A 17,715-nucleotide genomic window follows, 5' to 3' on the forward strand; every position below is an offset into this window, starting at 1 on the left:
GAATGCTTGTTCTCTAATCAGGGTATTGATGTATAGTTTGCCCATTGTTTAATACCACTTAATACACTGAAATGGATTCAGAAAGGTTACAGCAAGGTGTACACCTCTTGGTAACCAGCTTCAAATCAGATACAGCCCTACCATGCTGCTTCAGCACAATGATGTGATGCATTATGGTGGGTTGTCTCTGCAGCCATGCTAAATGCTAATAAGACATTCCTGGAGAGTGGCCTATGCTAATTAGCCAGGTACTCTCCCCCAGAAATGCCTGCATTAAGGTGCTTATACAACTTAGGGATTTATAGAATCATTGGGCTGAGTAAAGTAAAGTGGTTGCTCATGTTAATGAACATGGCCAATAGCTGGTATTCGCCTACCGTGGTAGAGGTAAGTGATAGGGAGTTTAACAGACAGGTTTTTAGAGTACGTGCGCTTGTGTGTGGGGAGGATGTATGTGTGTGAGTGTATACCTGAGTGTGTGTCTGACTCTGAGGTCACAGTAGGGGGGTTAGTTAGAGGGTAGGGAAGGTGTGTGTGTGTGTGTGTGTGTGTGTGTGTGTGTGTGTGTGTGTGTGTGTGTGTGTGTGTGTGTGTGTGTATGTTTTGGGGCAGTGGATTGGTGAGAGTATGTCTGTTACTGTGATGGAAGGCTATGTGCATGTCTGTGTATGTCTTTGTGAGTACATGAATGTGTAAGTGTGTGTATGTGTGAGTGTGGGGGGGGGTTGTTATACCTCTACAGTCCCCTAGACTAATGAACAGATACTGCAATATTAGTGAAGGGGAACACTAGGAGCCAGGAATACTCTTTATAGCATGCCTTCAAGATAATTAAATAATAACAAAACAAGGTTTTGCAGCATGAAAGACAATGGGTGGGGGAGGGGGGACACAAGACACCAGGAATAACCTATATAATGTGCCTTAAATGCTCCTGTGAAGGCTGTCAGCCTAGCTAGATAGAATTTTGTGGATAATTCTATGTCATTTGTAAATATTAATATAATCCACAGGCTTGGTTTACAAATGTAAATGGAACTACATGTTATTGATTAAACTATATGTTGTACTGAGCTTCAAAAATGTAACCACAGTACACTGAAAGAAAGCTGATAAGTCAAGCATTGTATGACTGATCTCAAGCTCAGAGACAAGATGTCTGGGCCAGGAAAATCTTTCTATTGTCCTGATTTAAGAGATAATTACTAAGGTTTTACATGTATGATGTCTTTTATTGCTGTGTCTTCCTGGCCAGTTGCAACTTACTAAGAAATGTAAATTTTGAGTTTCTGTTAACCTGGGAACCAGAGAAGTGTCAAGAATGATGCACTGTGAAATGACTCGTCAGTACTGTGTTATCAATTTAAGACTTTCTCAGAGAGATAGAATTAAGCATTTCGGATTTTGTCTGAACCTGAACAGATCAACTCACCAGCACTCTGCCTTTCCTCTTTAAGTAAGATATTTATTTAGAACAGTGATTTATCTTAGAGATAGATAGAAATAGCAAGAGTAGTCTAGTTGTTTTCTATATTTATGTCAGACTATTTTACATTATTATTTTAAAGCATTTTTCTGTGATTTCTGAACTCTGTAATGTCATTGTGTTGAAGTAATAATATTTGTCTTGTAGTTTTATTATTTATTATTAAATATTTTTAAACCTTTCAACTGTGGCTGTATGGTGTAAAAATAATTTAAGCTCTTAGCTTACATTGCATGTATTCGGTGATACTGTCCAAGTCACTCCAATAGCTTTAGCTCTGGGTCACACTTACTATTTGGATAACAGTAATATTACACAGTGAAATTGGTCACCCTATGGGAAGGGTCTTATAGTAGCTGATAAGCAAGGGTTCTAGTGGCAGTGGATTACAACCTTATAACCTGGACAGAAGGGGCATAGCTAGTGAACCTGTGCCAGCCTTCCCCAGGAGTGTTTGTGTGTTTATATATAAATCATATCTCAAACTGTGTGTGTGTTTGTGTGTGTGTGTGTGTGTGTGTGTGTGTGTGTGTGTGTGTGTGTGTGTGTGTGTGTGTGTGTGTGTGTGTGTGTGTGTGTCTGTGTGTGTGAGCTACCTGGGCAGGGACACGATGCACTGGTTGAACAGAGGAAGTGCTGGGAGGTCTTGGCTTGGAACCCCAGCTAAGGACTCCACTCTGTAGCTGTGCCAGTGGGGAGTATTTTTGGGGATCTGGAATGAAAGGGAGAAATGAGCCCCAGACTGACTGTGATCTCTGTATGCTCTTAAGGGAAATTGTACTTTACTGTGTGTGTACTTGTTATCCTTCCCAATGTGCATGCCCCTCACTGATGGTAGTGGTGAGGCTTCGGGCTCCTTGATTACTGGGCCAGTGCAGGGGCATCACAGCTCTAAAAAGGATTCAAAAGCCAGTGTACCCTTATATAAAATTCAGAGGATATTAGTCATCTGTACCATTATTACGCATTAGGGATGCCCTGCAATATAACTTAAGTTAAAAAAATTAAAGTAAAAGGTTTCAATCCCGGCAACCTTGACACATAAAGTAACTGCATTAAGCCACTACTCTAACTCATCAGTTAGTATAGTAAATGTTTTATTAAATAATAATAAGAAAAAGAATTATGAACCGCTAATTGCTGACATTATTCAATGACTGCAACAGTTCAATTGTTACAAGGGCCAGGGCAAATATAAGAGGCAACAGCAGGACCATCCTGTAACATCAGTGACATGCAATTAAATGGGATAGGTGTGTGTGTCCATGTCGGGAAGGCTTCAAGGCAAATGTGGAAGGAAAATTAGGCAACAACTCAGAGAATTTGAGAAGAGCTGAAAATATTGAAGCATGGCAGGCTTTTCTTAGATATTTGTTCTTAGTATTTCCTGGGCTTCAGTTGCGTAATCTAATCAATATTGCACTTGGTGTTTTTTTTTTTTTTTTTTTTTTTATTTTATATGGGACTAGTTTTCAAGGAGTTACTGATAAGTTTCTGTAGTGGTAAAATAGGTTGTATCAGTGTGTGTTATACTGTCAGCCAGAGCTGGATCATGGTCAAATGGGGCTCTAGGTAGGGTAATGGATCAGCACCCCACCCCCAGCAGACCCCCAAGATGTTCCAGTGACCCATTACTTGGCTATTTCTCTCCACTTACCATAAACAATGTTCAAATCTGTCAGCATTCATACTATTTTCTTCTTCACTTCTACAATGATTAGAGATATTTAAAACTTTTATTTCAAATTTTATAGTGCAAACACTGATAGCTGTTTGCTAATCAAAATAATATAGTCTAACAATAAAAACAGACTTAGCATGAACAGTAAGCTTCCCTGCCCTTGAAACTCACATTCAAAGAAAATGCATCTGACCAGTAGTCAATAAAGTTTACCTTTGGGTTGTTTTTAAACCAAAGGCCCCTTGAACAGATTTTTAGGACCATGCATACATGCATGTGTTCTCTGATGCACCATCCTGATTGTACAAAATTATATTCCTTGTACAATACAGCACCACTTGTTAGAGTGTGTTTTAAATGTATAGGTTTGAAAATTTTTCTAGTAAGCAGTAAAGCAAAACATATAAAACAATAATGACAAAACTATCCATTACAGAGCATTTCAACCACAAAAGGCCACTCCATACCTCTCAGCTGTACAGATTTTCGCAGAATGTCCAGATTTTTGGCTCATATTTTTGGTCTGTTCCTCATACAATTTGTGGTTTTCTGGCAAATAATAGGGATTATCTGAGGAATGAAGTCACTAAATAATGACATACATTTGAGTTTCAGACTTCAAATCCTTCAGAAAATGTATGTTAAAACAAATCCTGTTTACCAACTTTCTAAGCTTATAAGAGTAATATTTAAAATATGTCCCTATTTTTGTCCTTTGTCCCCCCATTTTGTCGGTCATTGTCCAGATTTCTTGCACTGAGAAGTTGAGAGGTATGGGCCACTCAAATTTCTCATTTCAGTCCACCAATATCAATCAACATACACAATCTCTGCAGAAGTAAAAGTCATCTGAATAATTGCAAATTAAAGAGATCTATAACTAATGAAGAGGTTGCTGCTGGCAAACAACTTTACATTTTACTGCTTCAAGTACAAATTCAGTGCTTGCTGTCCTTGAAGAATAAATTGCCCACGTTATATTTTAAAAAAATAGTAAGGTAGTGATATTGAATATTTCAATATGGAATGACTGACAAACTGACAACAGGTTCATAGCTACCAGGTATCTCATTAAAAAGAGGACTCATTCAATAGTGCAGGTTTCTACCTCCCCTTACAGGACACTGCAGTATCAGTACTCCAGCTACATGGTGTGGGAGTAGAACCCACAGTCTTCTGTACAAAAGGCAAGTATGCTACCTGTTGTGCTACTAACACATGGGTCTATATCATATAATCAAAAACACTTAATCAAACGCTTATTAGTCGAACACTAATAAGTGAAAAGTCTAAATGTCAAACAAACGTTTCAGAGAAACGTTTTGCTGGGAAAACAACCGGTTGGTCATCATCGTGGATTTCCCCTTTTCCCCTACTGTAGTGCGATCTCTGAGTTGGTATATTTAGTTAGGGCTGGGAGGGGGCAGCTTCCCACATTGGGGGTGTGGGGGCATAGCCCCCCCAATAGAACGGGTTTTATTTGGTAATGTTTTTGTGTAGTTTGCTGGGTTGGCCACATGTTTTTTAACCCAAGGAAAGTTTTCACTGAAACATTCATTTGACATTTAGGGTTTTTGCTTATTAGTGTTTGAGTCATAAGCCTTCGACTAATAATGTTTTCAGTTATATGATATAGACCCACTAACATGCTGCTTTCATATTTTGTAGCACAAACACTGATTATGGTCATTTGCTTAACAAACCAATTACACATTGAAAACAAACAGCATGAGCAACAGAAAACTTAGCTTCCCTTGAAACTCAACAGTCCTTGAAAATGCACCTGGCTCTAGTCTACTGTAATCAAGGTTTGAGCCTGAATAAGTTAACCAACCTGCCATCCAGCATTTTATACACACACACACACACACACACACACACACACACACACACACACACACACACACACACACACACACATACACAACACACACACACAAACGCAAAACATGTAACCTGTTCCATAATTTGTGCTCACTCATAAAGCTGCTCGCTCATCTCTTTCATATGGCATTGCCATTCTTCATAAAAATCCTGCTCTCCACTTGATATGTGTGCATATCTATAGCATGATGCACATACAGATGCTACTAAAGATGCATGTAAAGTGCGTCCTTAAAGAAGAACTGCAACACGTGCAGAGTGCATTCTTAAAAAAGACATTTAAGATCCATGCAAAAAAATACCACTGAGGATCCAAAATGGTAAAATCAAGGATTTTAAAAAGAAGACTAAGCACTTTCATCTTTCTAAAGAGACTTCAGAATAACCTTGAAACCAGCCATCAATTACTTTATACTATGCTTCTAGCATTTCCATTGGATAATTAAAAACTCTGAATCATCATTTAAAAATGTTAAAGATATGGGATATTAAAAACAGCTCACATTACATACAGAAGAATTTAAATAATGCACCAAATTTCACTTCCTTGCCTTGTGTGTGTGTGTGTGTGTGTGTGTGTGTGTGTGTGTGTGTGTGTGTGTGTGTGTGTGTGTGTGTGTGTGTGTGTGTGTGAGACACATGGCTTCTGTGAGGATCATTACAGTGCACTTTCCCAATTTTATATCCACAGCTAATTTTCAGATAGACCCATATTGTTTTAGTAACTTCTCACCTACATAACAGAAAAATATTTTACCTACACATACTGCTGCCACTCAAAACATTAACATAAACAACAGTGAGCTGCTATGAGCTAACAGTAAGTGAAATCACAAAATAAAAGTAATGCATTCACCGGTTAAAAAACATATATATATATATATATATATATATATATATATATATATATATATATATATATATATATATATATATCTTCTTCTTCTTTCGGCTGTTCCTGTTAGGGGTCGCCACAGCGGATCATCTGTTTCCATTTCTTCCTGTCCTCTGCATCATGCTCTTTCACACCAACCGCCTGCATGTCCTCTCTCACCACATCCATAAACCTCATCTTAGACCTTCCTCTTTTCCTCTTACCTGGCAGCTCCATCCTTAGCATCCTTTTCCCAATATACCCAGCATCCCTCCTCAGCACATGTCCAAACCAATGCAATCTTGCCTCTCTTGCTTTGTCTGCAAACTGTCCAACCTGAGCTGACCCTCTAATATACAGATTCCTAATCCTGTCCATCCTAGTCACACCCAGTGCAAATCTTAACATCTTTAACTCTGCCACATCCAGCTCTAACTCCTGCCTTTTCGACAATGCTACCGTCTCCAACCCATATAACATAGCTGGTCTCACTACCCTCTTGTAGACCTTCCCTTTCACTCTCATTTGTACCCGTCTGTCACAAATCACTCCTGACACTCTTCTCCACCCATTCCACCCTGCCTGTACTCTCTTCTTCACCTCTCTTCCACACTCACCATTACTCTGAACTGTTGATCCCAAGTACTTAAACTCATCCACCTTTACCAACTCTACTCCCTGAATCCTCACCATTCCTCTACCCTCCCTCTCATTTACACACATATATTCTGTTTTAGCCCTGCTGACCTTCATTCCGCTCCTCTCTAAAGCATATCTCCACCTCTCCAGGGTCTCCTCAACCTGGTCCCTACTCTCACTACATATCACAATGTCATCTGCAAACATCATAGTCCACGGGGCCTCCTGTCTAATCTCATCTGTCAATCTGTCCATCACCACTGCAAATAACAAAGGGCACAGAGCTGATCCTTGATGTAATCCCACCTCCACCTTAAACATATCTGTCACTCCTACCGCAGTCCTCACCAATGTCATACTACCCTTGTACATATCCTGTACCACTCTTACAAACTTCTCTGCCACTCCTGACTTCCTCATACAATACCACAACTCCTCTCTAGGCACCCTGTCATATGCTTTCTCTAAGTCCACAAAGACACAATGCAACTCCTTCTGACCTTCTCTGTATTTCTCCAACAACACTCTCAGAGCAAATATTGCATCTGTAGTGCTCTTTCCTGGCATGAAACCATACTGCTGATCACTAATCATCACCTCCCTTCTTAACCTAGCTTCCACTACTCTTTCCCATAACTTCAAGCTGTGACTGATCAATTTTATCCCTCTGTAGTTACTGCAGCTCTGCACATCACCCTTATTCTTAAAGATAGGTACCAAAACACTTTTTCTCCACTCCTCCGGCATCCCCTGACTTTCCAAAATTTCATTAAACAATCTGGTTAAAAATTCCACTGCCATTTCTCCTAAGCACCTCCATGCTTCCACTGGTATGTCATCTGGGCCAACAGCCTTTCCATTCTTCATCCTCTTCATAGCTGTCCTTACTTCCTCCTTGCTAATCTGCTTCACTTCCTGATTCACTATCCCCACATCATCCAACCTTCTCTCTCTCTCATTCTCTTCATTCATCAGCCCTTCAAAGTACTCTTTCCATCTACTCAACACACTCTCCTCACTTGTGAGTACGTTTCCCTCACTGTCCTTTATCACCCTTACCTGCTGCACATCTTTCCCAGCTCTGTCCCTGTCTAGCCAATCGGTACAGGTCCTTTTCTCCCTCTTTAGTGTCCAATCTCTCATACAACTCTGTATGCTTTATCCTTAGTCTTCGCCACCTCTCTCTTTGCCATGCGCCTCATCTCCTTATACTCATGTCTACTTTCTTCATCTTTTTGACAATCCCACTTCTTCTTCGTCAGCCTCTTCCTCTGTATACTCTCCTGTACTTCCTTATTCCACCACCATGTCTCCTTGTCCTCCTTCCTCTGTCCAGATGTCACACCAAGCACCTTCCTAGCAGTCTCCCTTACTAGCTTTGTTGTAGTTACCCAGCTATTCAGTAACTCTTCATTGCCTCCCAGTGCCTGTCTTAACTCTTCCCTGAACTCCAGCTCACAATCACCCTTTTTTAACTTCCACCATTTAATCCTTGGCACTGCTTTCACACTCCTCCTCTGCTCCTTGATCACCAACATCATCCTGCAGACCACCATTCTATGCTGCTTAACTACACTTTCCCCAGTCACCACTTTGCAGTCTCCAATCTCCTTCAGACTGGCCATCCTACATAGGATATAATCCACCTGTGTGCATCTTCCTCCACTCTTGTATGTCACCCTATGCTCCTCCCTCTTCTTAAAATACATATTCACCACAGCCATGTCCATCCTTTTCGCAAAATCCACAATCATCTGACCTTCTACATTCCTCTCCCTAACACCATATCTACCCATCACTTCCTCATCCTCTCTGTTCACTTCACCAACATGCCCATTGAAGTCCACTCCAATCACTAATCTCTCACCCCTGGGTACACTCACCAACAATTCATCCAACTCACTCCAAAATTTTTCTTTCTCATCCATCGCACACCCAACTTGTGGAGGATATGCACTAACAACATTCATCATTACACCATCAATTTCAAGCTTCATAAACATCACTCTATCAGACACTCTCTTAACCTCCAAAACACTCTTGGCATACTGTTCCGTTAGGATAACCCCTACCCCATTTCTTCTGCCATCCACACCATGATAGAAAAATTTGAACCCGCCTCCTATACACTTGGCCTTACTTCCGTTCCATCTGGTCTCTTGCACGCACAAAATATCAACCTTCCTTGTCTCCATCATATCAGCTAGCTCTCTCCCTATACCAGTCATACTGCCAAAATTCAAAGTTCCTACCCTCACTGCTACACTCCTAACCTTCCTCCTCTCTTCCTGCCTTTGGGCATGCCTTCCCCCTCCTCTTCTTCTTTGGTCAACAGTAGCCCAATTTCCGCCAGTACCCTGTTGGCTAACAGTACTGGTGGCGGTCGTTGTTAACCTGGGCCTCGACCGATCCGGTATGTAATTATGAAAAGTTCTCCACATCAGTAATTTTTGGCAGAGGTTTTACGCTGGATGCCCTTCCTCAAGCAACCCTCCCCATTTATCCGGGCTTGGGACCGGCGCAAAGAAATGCACTGGCTTGTGCATCCCCAGTGGCTGGGTTTTATATATATATATATATATATATATATATATATATATATATATATATATTTCATTTAGTAAGCAACAGCAAAAGAAATTCATTATATCCTAGCAGAACCCATGCTATTCATGATTTCCAAAACTTCCACATAGCCTCATCAACAATAAGACCACTGTCATCTCAACGCCCTGCTGAACTTAAATATGGGTAATACTTGTAAGGATTTAGAACTCCAAAATGAGAAGATAAACCAGAAACGTGGATATCACTGGTATCACTAGAAAAAACACTTCAGTCATTTGAATTGCTTTCATCCATTGCTGATAGCTTTAGTGGAATCTTTTACATAATATCAAAGGTCAGGGGGCATTCCAAAGAGAAGTACATGGAAACAGAGCATAGCAGAAGAAAACATTACAGAAAAAAGGGAAACTGATCAAAAAACATGAAATGATTGTGTAGAAAGGCCATGGGAGGAGATATCAAAACAGTAAAACTACCATGAAGTTAAGAATAGCAGCAAATCACTTAACGCACAGCACTTTTCCCCACTTTGCTCTTGTTATAAAAACATTTGCATTGGGATATTTCAGTTTTCCTCAGGTCAAAGTAATTTGAAACCACAGTGATTTCCCCATCATTTGTTTTACTCCTTCATTTATATTTCAGTTAGCAACTTTTTACAATTTGGGAATTCAGCACAACTTTTATTGTTTAGTTTTTTTAAGACTGAGTCTATTTTGACAGAAAATCAGTTTTCTAACTGGGTGGTGAGGCCCCCTTTTATTTTATTTTTGCTATGTTTAATTATTTATTATTATTATTATTATTTTGTTAAAATGACATCAGATTTTGGCGCTAGACATTAAATAAGGTGGGAGTTTAATGTTTGTTATCAATACATGTAGTCTGCATGCTTTCATTTTTCCCTTTGTTAACTTGAGTTGACCTAGGGTATTACAGTAACATTTCTGACTTGATATTTGATAACCCAGAAATGATGATGATAAACATAGTGGTGTTATACTCAAGCTGTAGATAAAGCTATCCTCATTCTAAAAAGTGATGCATGAGTTTAGCACATCTTTTTAGCCGGTTATAGCAAGGAGCTGCTTAAAATCATTTTTGTCATTATTAGTCCTTTAATGGACAAGCTTGTCAAGGAGATCAGTGCCGATGATTTTCATTCACTGATTATCAAATATAACACAGAAAGAACCAGTTCTTGGGATCCACTTGTCACAGTGTGATTTTGCCCAAGTATGAGCCTTAGACTCATGAGCTATATTTTTGCTTTGAGTGGTGTTTAGAATGGAGATGGTGGAAATGAGGACTGACCTTTTATAGGATGAACTTAGTTTGGATATTTAATATTCAGCTACCAAATAAATATCTCATATAAGATGACAATATTCATAGGTTCATAGGTAGGTACTAAGCTATTGGCCCTAGGGCCTATATAAGCCTAGCCAAAAAGGTACCCTGGCTTTCACCACCCAAGAAAATTACTTTCCTGTGCCCCTGTCAAGCAGAGCCCCAGAGGTGATGCCCGGGGTGAATTTCCTATTTCCCATCCAATCATTAAGATTTTTCTTGAAGAGTGCTAATGAGGAGCTTTGCTTGATATAGATAGGTAGTTTGTTCCAGAGTATGGGAAATCTCTGGGACAGGAATCTATCCCTCCAGCATATTCTGTTTATTGTGGTGACAAGGTTTAGGTCCCCAGAGTATGTAGCTTTGAGGGATTGGGATTTCTTTAAGTGGAGCATGTCCAACACCTCTGGGTTTGACATAGCTTTGTATGTTAGGCAGAGATCGCCCCTGAGTAGGCGATATGTGATGGAGTAAAGCTGGAGTTTTTTGAGACAGCCTGCATAGGGCATCTGTTTGAGGCCGGTAATCCTCTTTGTAAGGTATTTCTACAGCCTTTCCAGTTGTTGTAGATGTCTTGTGAGGTACATACCAAAAGGGGTGTTTCACTCTATAATGGGTCTAATGAGTGACAAGTAGAGGGGAACAATGACCTCTTTTTTCCTGGATGAGAAACCTTTTGTGATGAGGAGTACCACATAGAACGATTTCCTGACTACTGTGGCCATGTGATTATCAAAGGAGAGACTACTGTCCACTTGTGTCCCAAGGTCTCTTATCCCACTTTCGGTGTTAAGTAGACTACCACCTATGTGGTAGCTCATGGGTACATAGTTTTTACCAAAGGGGATGACAATGCACTTTGTGGCATTGAGCTTGAGGCCATGGCTTTGACACCAGGCATCTGTCTCAGTGAGGCCCTTCTGTAGGATGTCCACATCATTAGGAGTTTCGATTATGGCTCCTAGTTTGCAGTCATCTGCGAACTTCGTTAGCCAAAGACCTTCTGTGTTAGCCTGTACTTCAGAAAAGTAGATACCAAACAGGAAAGGATACAGGACTGAACCCTGTGGTACTCCATTTGTCACTGGTCTGAATTCAGATTTGCAGTCTGCTACTTTCACAGTGTGGGTTCTGTCAGTGAGTCAGTTAGCAACCCATCTTGTGACATAGGGATTTATACCTAGTTTAGTGAGTTTATCTATAATTCCAGAGTGGGGGATGGTGTTAAAAGCCTTGGCGAGATCTAGATAGGCTGTGTGAACCACCTTACCCTCCTCTACGGCTTTGGTGACTGCTTCAAAGAAGTCTATCAGGTTTAGGAGACATGATCTGCCTTTTACAAACCCGAACTGGGTGGGGTCCAGAGTTTGGAGATTACCAATGTCTTTGTTTATAAGTTCCATGATGATACGTTCCATGGCCTTGCAGACCAGGCTTGTTAGGCTATTGGGGCAGTAGTTCCCGGGATCCGTGGTGGCTCCCCCTTTGTGGAGTGGGATAACCGTCACTGTGCACCATTCAGTGGGCACAAAGCCTGAGGTGAGGCTATGATTGAACATGGTGCTTAGGTGGGGTGCCACTTCATTCTGTATTTTATGTAAAATGCAGCCTGGGGTGTTGTCAGGTCTCATGGATGCTGCATTCTTGGCTTTGGAGAGTGTGTTTTTTACCTGTGCAGCTGTGATTACAGGAACTTTGCATTCTAGTTAGCACTGAACCTATCTGCCAGGATGTTGGCAATATCAGTTGGTTCTGTATATTTTTTGCCATTGCGCTGTAACCCAGAGCAGATCTGAGTGATGCCATTGAAATTCTTGACATAGCTATAAAATGCTTTGTGGTTGTCTTTAGAATCAGTGGCAATTTTGTTTTTGTAACTAGCTTTGGAGGATTTTATGAGGGATCTCAGCTTCTTACTGAGGCTGATTGGGGGTTCCTCCAATCATGGGATTTTACTCTTTTTTTGTAACAGTTTTTTTCTTCTGTTGTAGAGCTGGTTTATGACAGGGTACCACCAGATTGGCTTCCTTTTTTGGAGGATAGCATCTTGGTTCTATTAGGGATAGCACAATCCATGCCTCGTGTAAGTGCTTATAAAGTGCATTTGTGTAGGATTCAGCAGTCGTACCTCTATTGTCCGTCTACATGGGTGTTGTGAAGTTTGCCACTTCTGTCTTAAGAAGCATGAAGTTGGCTTTGGAGAAACTTTTTACGGTGGTTTCCCTAATGGGGGTGGGGGTGGGATGTGGATGTCTAGGGTGATTAGCTTGTGGTCGGATTTGACCAACAAGGAATTGACCTCTGGTGTGGAACACTGGCCACCCATGTTGGTAATGACCAGGTGTAGGATATTGCTGCCCCTGGTGGGGGTGTGGATAAGTTGATCCAAGGCATTGGAATTTATGAATTCCAGAAAACGTTGAGCAAAAGAGTTGGTACATGAGTAGTTTTCCCAGTTAATTGTGGGGTAGTTGAAATCACCCATTATGAGGGTGTTGGGTTTTACCCTAATATTTTCCAGTGTATCAAGAAATGAGGAGTGGGAATCCTGGGGCATGGTGGGGGATCTGTAGCAAGTTACAATTTGGATTGCGGTCTTGCCCAGAGTTAGTTGCACTTGGATAATATAGGATACATTATGCTGAGCAACTAGCCTGGAGGTGTGGATATCCTTAATGAAGATGGACACGCCTCCACCTTTAGTGTTTCAGTCCAGGTTAGGTGGCTGAAAGGTGTGGTATGAATTATAGCCTGGTAATGCAGGGGTGCTCTCTGGAGCCTTGAACCAGGTCTCTGTCACTGCACAGATGTCGATGTTCTCCATTCTAAGGAGTGCCTCGAGTGAATGGATTTGGAGGTTTAGACTTCTAGCATTGAATAGCACTACCCTCAGATTTTGCTTGCTTGCACCTGTTACGGTGGTAAATTTGTCATTTGAACCTTGCCTAAAAAAGGCACTATAGGGGTGGCAAGAGCCTTAGCCAGTATCCGGAATCTCAAGGGTGACAGGTGCAGGCCATCTCTGGCAAAGCATCATGGTCTGTTGATCATGTCATCCCAGGCAGACAGATACTGGATCCCCTTAGAATGACACCGGAAGCTTAGCCAATTGTTGAAGTCAATCATTTTGTCCTTGTACTGTGGTATCATTCTGGGTGATGGCAGGATGCTACTCAGGGCTAGGGTCATACCTGCCTTGGTTACAAGATCGGAGAGCTCCTCCATGTCTCTTTTCATGTAGTCCAGGGAGGTACATCTCAGGTCATTTACACCAACATGGACAATGACAGAGTCATATTTGTACTTGTTGTGGAGTGACCTGAGTGCGTGCATTATGTGGTGGATCCTGGCACCTGACAGGCAGCTGACAGTAACTTTCTCCTTGTTTATCCTGGTGAGTGGAACATCAGTGTGCCTGATTATAGAGTCACCTATGACTAGAGTGTTGGGTATGTTGTTATGCTTTATGGGCTGTGGTTGTGGCACACTGAGTTTGTGGGCTATGTGTCATTTGGGTTGTGTTGGGGAATGGAGGTTGCTTGCGTTTCTGCTTTGGAGGTCTCTGTTGCTTGAGCAGATTTTTATTGAGAGCCACAGCGAATGTAGGTGTGTGTTTTGTGTTTCTATGTGTCTGTTTTGATGTTGTAAGTTTTGAGGGACTATGTGATGAGTGTGGTGTGGTGCAAGTGTTTACTTTCTCCTCTTGACTGTCTAGTCCAGTCTTGGGTGAAGAGAGCTTTGCTTTCAGTTTGGCTATATAAGTGCAACCCTCACAGGTTGTAGTGTTGGGTGGTAGGTGGAGAGGGTTGTCTGTGTACATGAGACAATTGCTGCATTGCCCCAAGATGCCCAGATTCATCAAGTAGACAGGAGAAAACACCGGGAGCTGACCTTAGACATGCCTGGATAGGTGCTTATTTATTGTTGTTTGTCTTTTCCCGGTTAGGGGTCACCACAGCGGAACTCCGGTCCGCTAATGATTGGCAGTCGATTTTTATGGTGCTGAATTGCCAGCCCAATGCCCAACCTTCAGCGAAGGCACGCCCATTCACGCATGTCTTTCGGAGGCCACTCAACCATGGGGAGGACATGCAGACTCTACACAGAAAGTACTCCAGCCGAGAATCGAACAGGAGAACTTCTTGCTGTGAGGCAACAACGCTACCCCTGTACCACCACGGCTTATAGGTGCTTATTTATTAAATACTGAAAACTGTTTTCCTTTAGACAAGTGAGGAATGCTGAGTGTGTAGTAATTTGTAGCTTATTTAGTGCTTACAACAAGTTCTGAACAAGTGCTGAGCTCAAAGAAACAGATTTGAGTGCTAAAACTAAAAAACTGGCTAGTTTTAAGGGAAAATTTAAACAGCAGACTTTATGGCACTGGGAATAGTTTAACCCTAGCTAAACAGTGATGCATAAAGTGTATTTCTTTCTTTATTTATTTATTTTTATGTAACAGTAGCAAATGACCAAATTGATTAAACAAATTCTTAGTTTGCCAGTTCTCTGCTCCTTCTGGCAGTGGGTGGGCTGTGCAGCGTGGTCAGCCTCTCCTCATGAAGTTTTTCTGCCTTCCATTGTGAGGCTGACACATTTTTTTTTCTGATAAGGTATCCAAGATTCAGCAAGCATTGCACTAGAATGCATTTATAGAACATGCAGTGGTTTCTATGTGACTTTCCCTGTCTTTTGTTAATCAGAATTTAACTATGTAAGCTGTGAGGAAGTCATAGACTTCGTGGCATCTGCACATTTTACCAATGATGGGCTGATACCCAGGCCTGAATGACTGATTATCTCTTGCCTGAAGTACCTTATTCCAGTAGTTTATATATTGTGCGGTCTGTCTTTAGAACTGGAGTGTTTCCTGCCAGCTTGTTGTTTATTTATAGCTTGGTATGCTGGAACAACAGGACACTTTTTTGACTTTTTATAGTAAAATATAAAGAAAATAACTATGTTTAAGAACAAATTATAGTATTAGATTAGAATAAACATATGGCATGCATTCCTCATACTGTTGAATAAAACTAGAACATTGTTATGGATATCAGTGTTAACAGGTCCACATGCATGGACTTTCTGAAATGCTCTTTTAGAAGAGTCCTTAATTCTTCCTATTCTTAAGAAACCATTGGATCCAAAGGAGTGGGTAGGTAAACTGGTGCCCTAGACATCCCCCTACAAAAAAAAAAAAGAAAAAAAAGATCCTCCAAGATTAGGGACAAAAACACCTACATGCCTCCATATTGTCCTACTCTGAATTGCAGCAATAGTTTCAACACTTACTTGTTACAATTACTGGCTGTTTAAATTAATACATGGTGGCATGCCAATATTGAATGAATAACAGAAATACATTGTTGGTGTTACATTTCTTTTCCGTTGTGCGCCCGCCCCCCCGCTCCAAAAAAAGCTTTTGCCTAGGGCAGCCTACCCCTTCCCCACACCCTTGCTATGTCTCTGGTTGGATCCAAGCTGTGTGGAATATAACACTGTCATTTGTCAGTAAGGTTACTGACAAAGTGGTTTATGTAGAGATGAGCTCTGGTTTAACTGCTCAGGACCTTCTGCATCCCCGTTAGTCTAAGTTTAGATCAAGTCACACTAATGAACTGGTTTATTACAGTTGTTAGTATTTAGTTTTGTGGTCAGAGATCAGTGGTTATATTCCATTCTGGCCTTCCTTGATCTCTCAGTAGCCTGTGATAGCACAGAGCCTGGTATTTATCAATCGCCTTCAAACTTACTGTAGTTTCACTTCCATCGTACCTACATTTTTTTAGGTCACACTCAGTAAGTGATTTTTTTTTAATTATTTCATTCAGTAGCCACTTGCAGAAATGCAGGGTTAATCAGGGCTCTGTCTTAGTTCCACCATTGCCTGTAATACATAGAAGTTGTCATTCGAAGACACCTTCCCAGGTAGAAGTATTGATTGCTGAATATTGAATATCAGTCTTATGTTAATGATATTCAGCTACACATCGACTTTCCAAGGAGCCTGTACTAGACATTACTATTGTGGAAGACTGCTTGAATTTTAGCCTGTGTTGAATGTCATTTAGTAGACTTAAGCACAACTTGGCAAAGACATGAGTAATGCTGTTGCATGCCTCTATCCATTTGCATGTTGCATTCATTAATTCTCTTAATTTTTACAGGAGTAATTAATTAAAACATGCACAGACTGGGTGCAGTCTGAGTATAATTCCTAACATTGTCAAAACATCATAATTCTGGCCAATCCAGTGGTGTAGCAGGGTAAAGTCCTAACTATAGCCCAGATGACCGGGGTTTGATTAGTGGCTCAGGTGACTGATGGAGTGGCAGGGAGAGATGGGTGTGCCCAACTTGGGTGGAAGAGCATTCATCAATGATGCTCCCTTAGGGGTGGGGGTGGTTCAATGAGGGTAGTTGCCCTTTAATGGAGGATGACAACAATGGGAGGTGGGGTAGGGAATATGTAGGGCATATAACAAAAAAAAACAGGACAGAAGCAGAAAATGGTCAAGCTCCCAGAACACCCTTAAGATTCACGACCTACCCCAGCAGTATTGGAGTAAGTCCAGGAAAAAGGACAAAAAAATATTTTTATCTTAAAAGTATTTTCAAGCATTTTTTCCACCTTATGACTTAGCAGTAGTGATCCATAGACTAGTACATTTCTGGACTTCTGTAATGTCCTTTACCCTGGACTTTCTGATAGGGACCTGGCATATCTGAATCAGATGCAGATTTCCATGGTCAGACTTTGGACAAAAGATCCCCCCTTTCTCCTGTGATACCACTCCTGTACTGTGCAATCTTCCCACAAAAATTCGACTGAAAGCTGCTTGTCAAAAGAATGAGGACAATAACTGGGCTCCTCAGAATTATAAAGCTACAATTAAAAATGAGAAAATATATACTGACTTTGTTGCACGTCAGAGTATTCCCCTTTGTCTGAGGTATGGCAATCTCAGGTTAGTATATATAAGACCCTCCATGTCAGTGAATGCCACTGACAAAGCCACATACAAACATGCTTAACACTGAATTTGATTTGTAACAGCAAATTTCACTATCTGTTGCTTTTCTGTTTAAATTGTAGGTTTTCTTTTCATTATTTAAGTGTCTGTATTTGACAGAGCAGGTTTTGTGCTTCTGATAAGTATAGTTTGAGGCCAGATCAATCTTTAAAGTCTTTTTACTTTTTCTGCCTTCATAGTCTGAGTCCTGACACACTGT

The sequence above is a fragment of the Protopterus annectens genome, chromosome 2.part0 (assembly GCF_019279795.1).
Source record: "Protopterus annectens isolate FY-2018-M chromosome 2.part0, PAN1.0, whole genome shotgun sequence".
In the NCBI taxonomy this organism is placed as follows: domain Eukaryota; kingdom Metazoa; phylum Chordata; order Ceratodontiformes; family Protopteridae; genus Protopterus; species Protopterus annectens.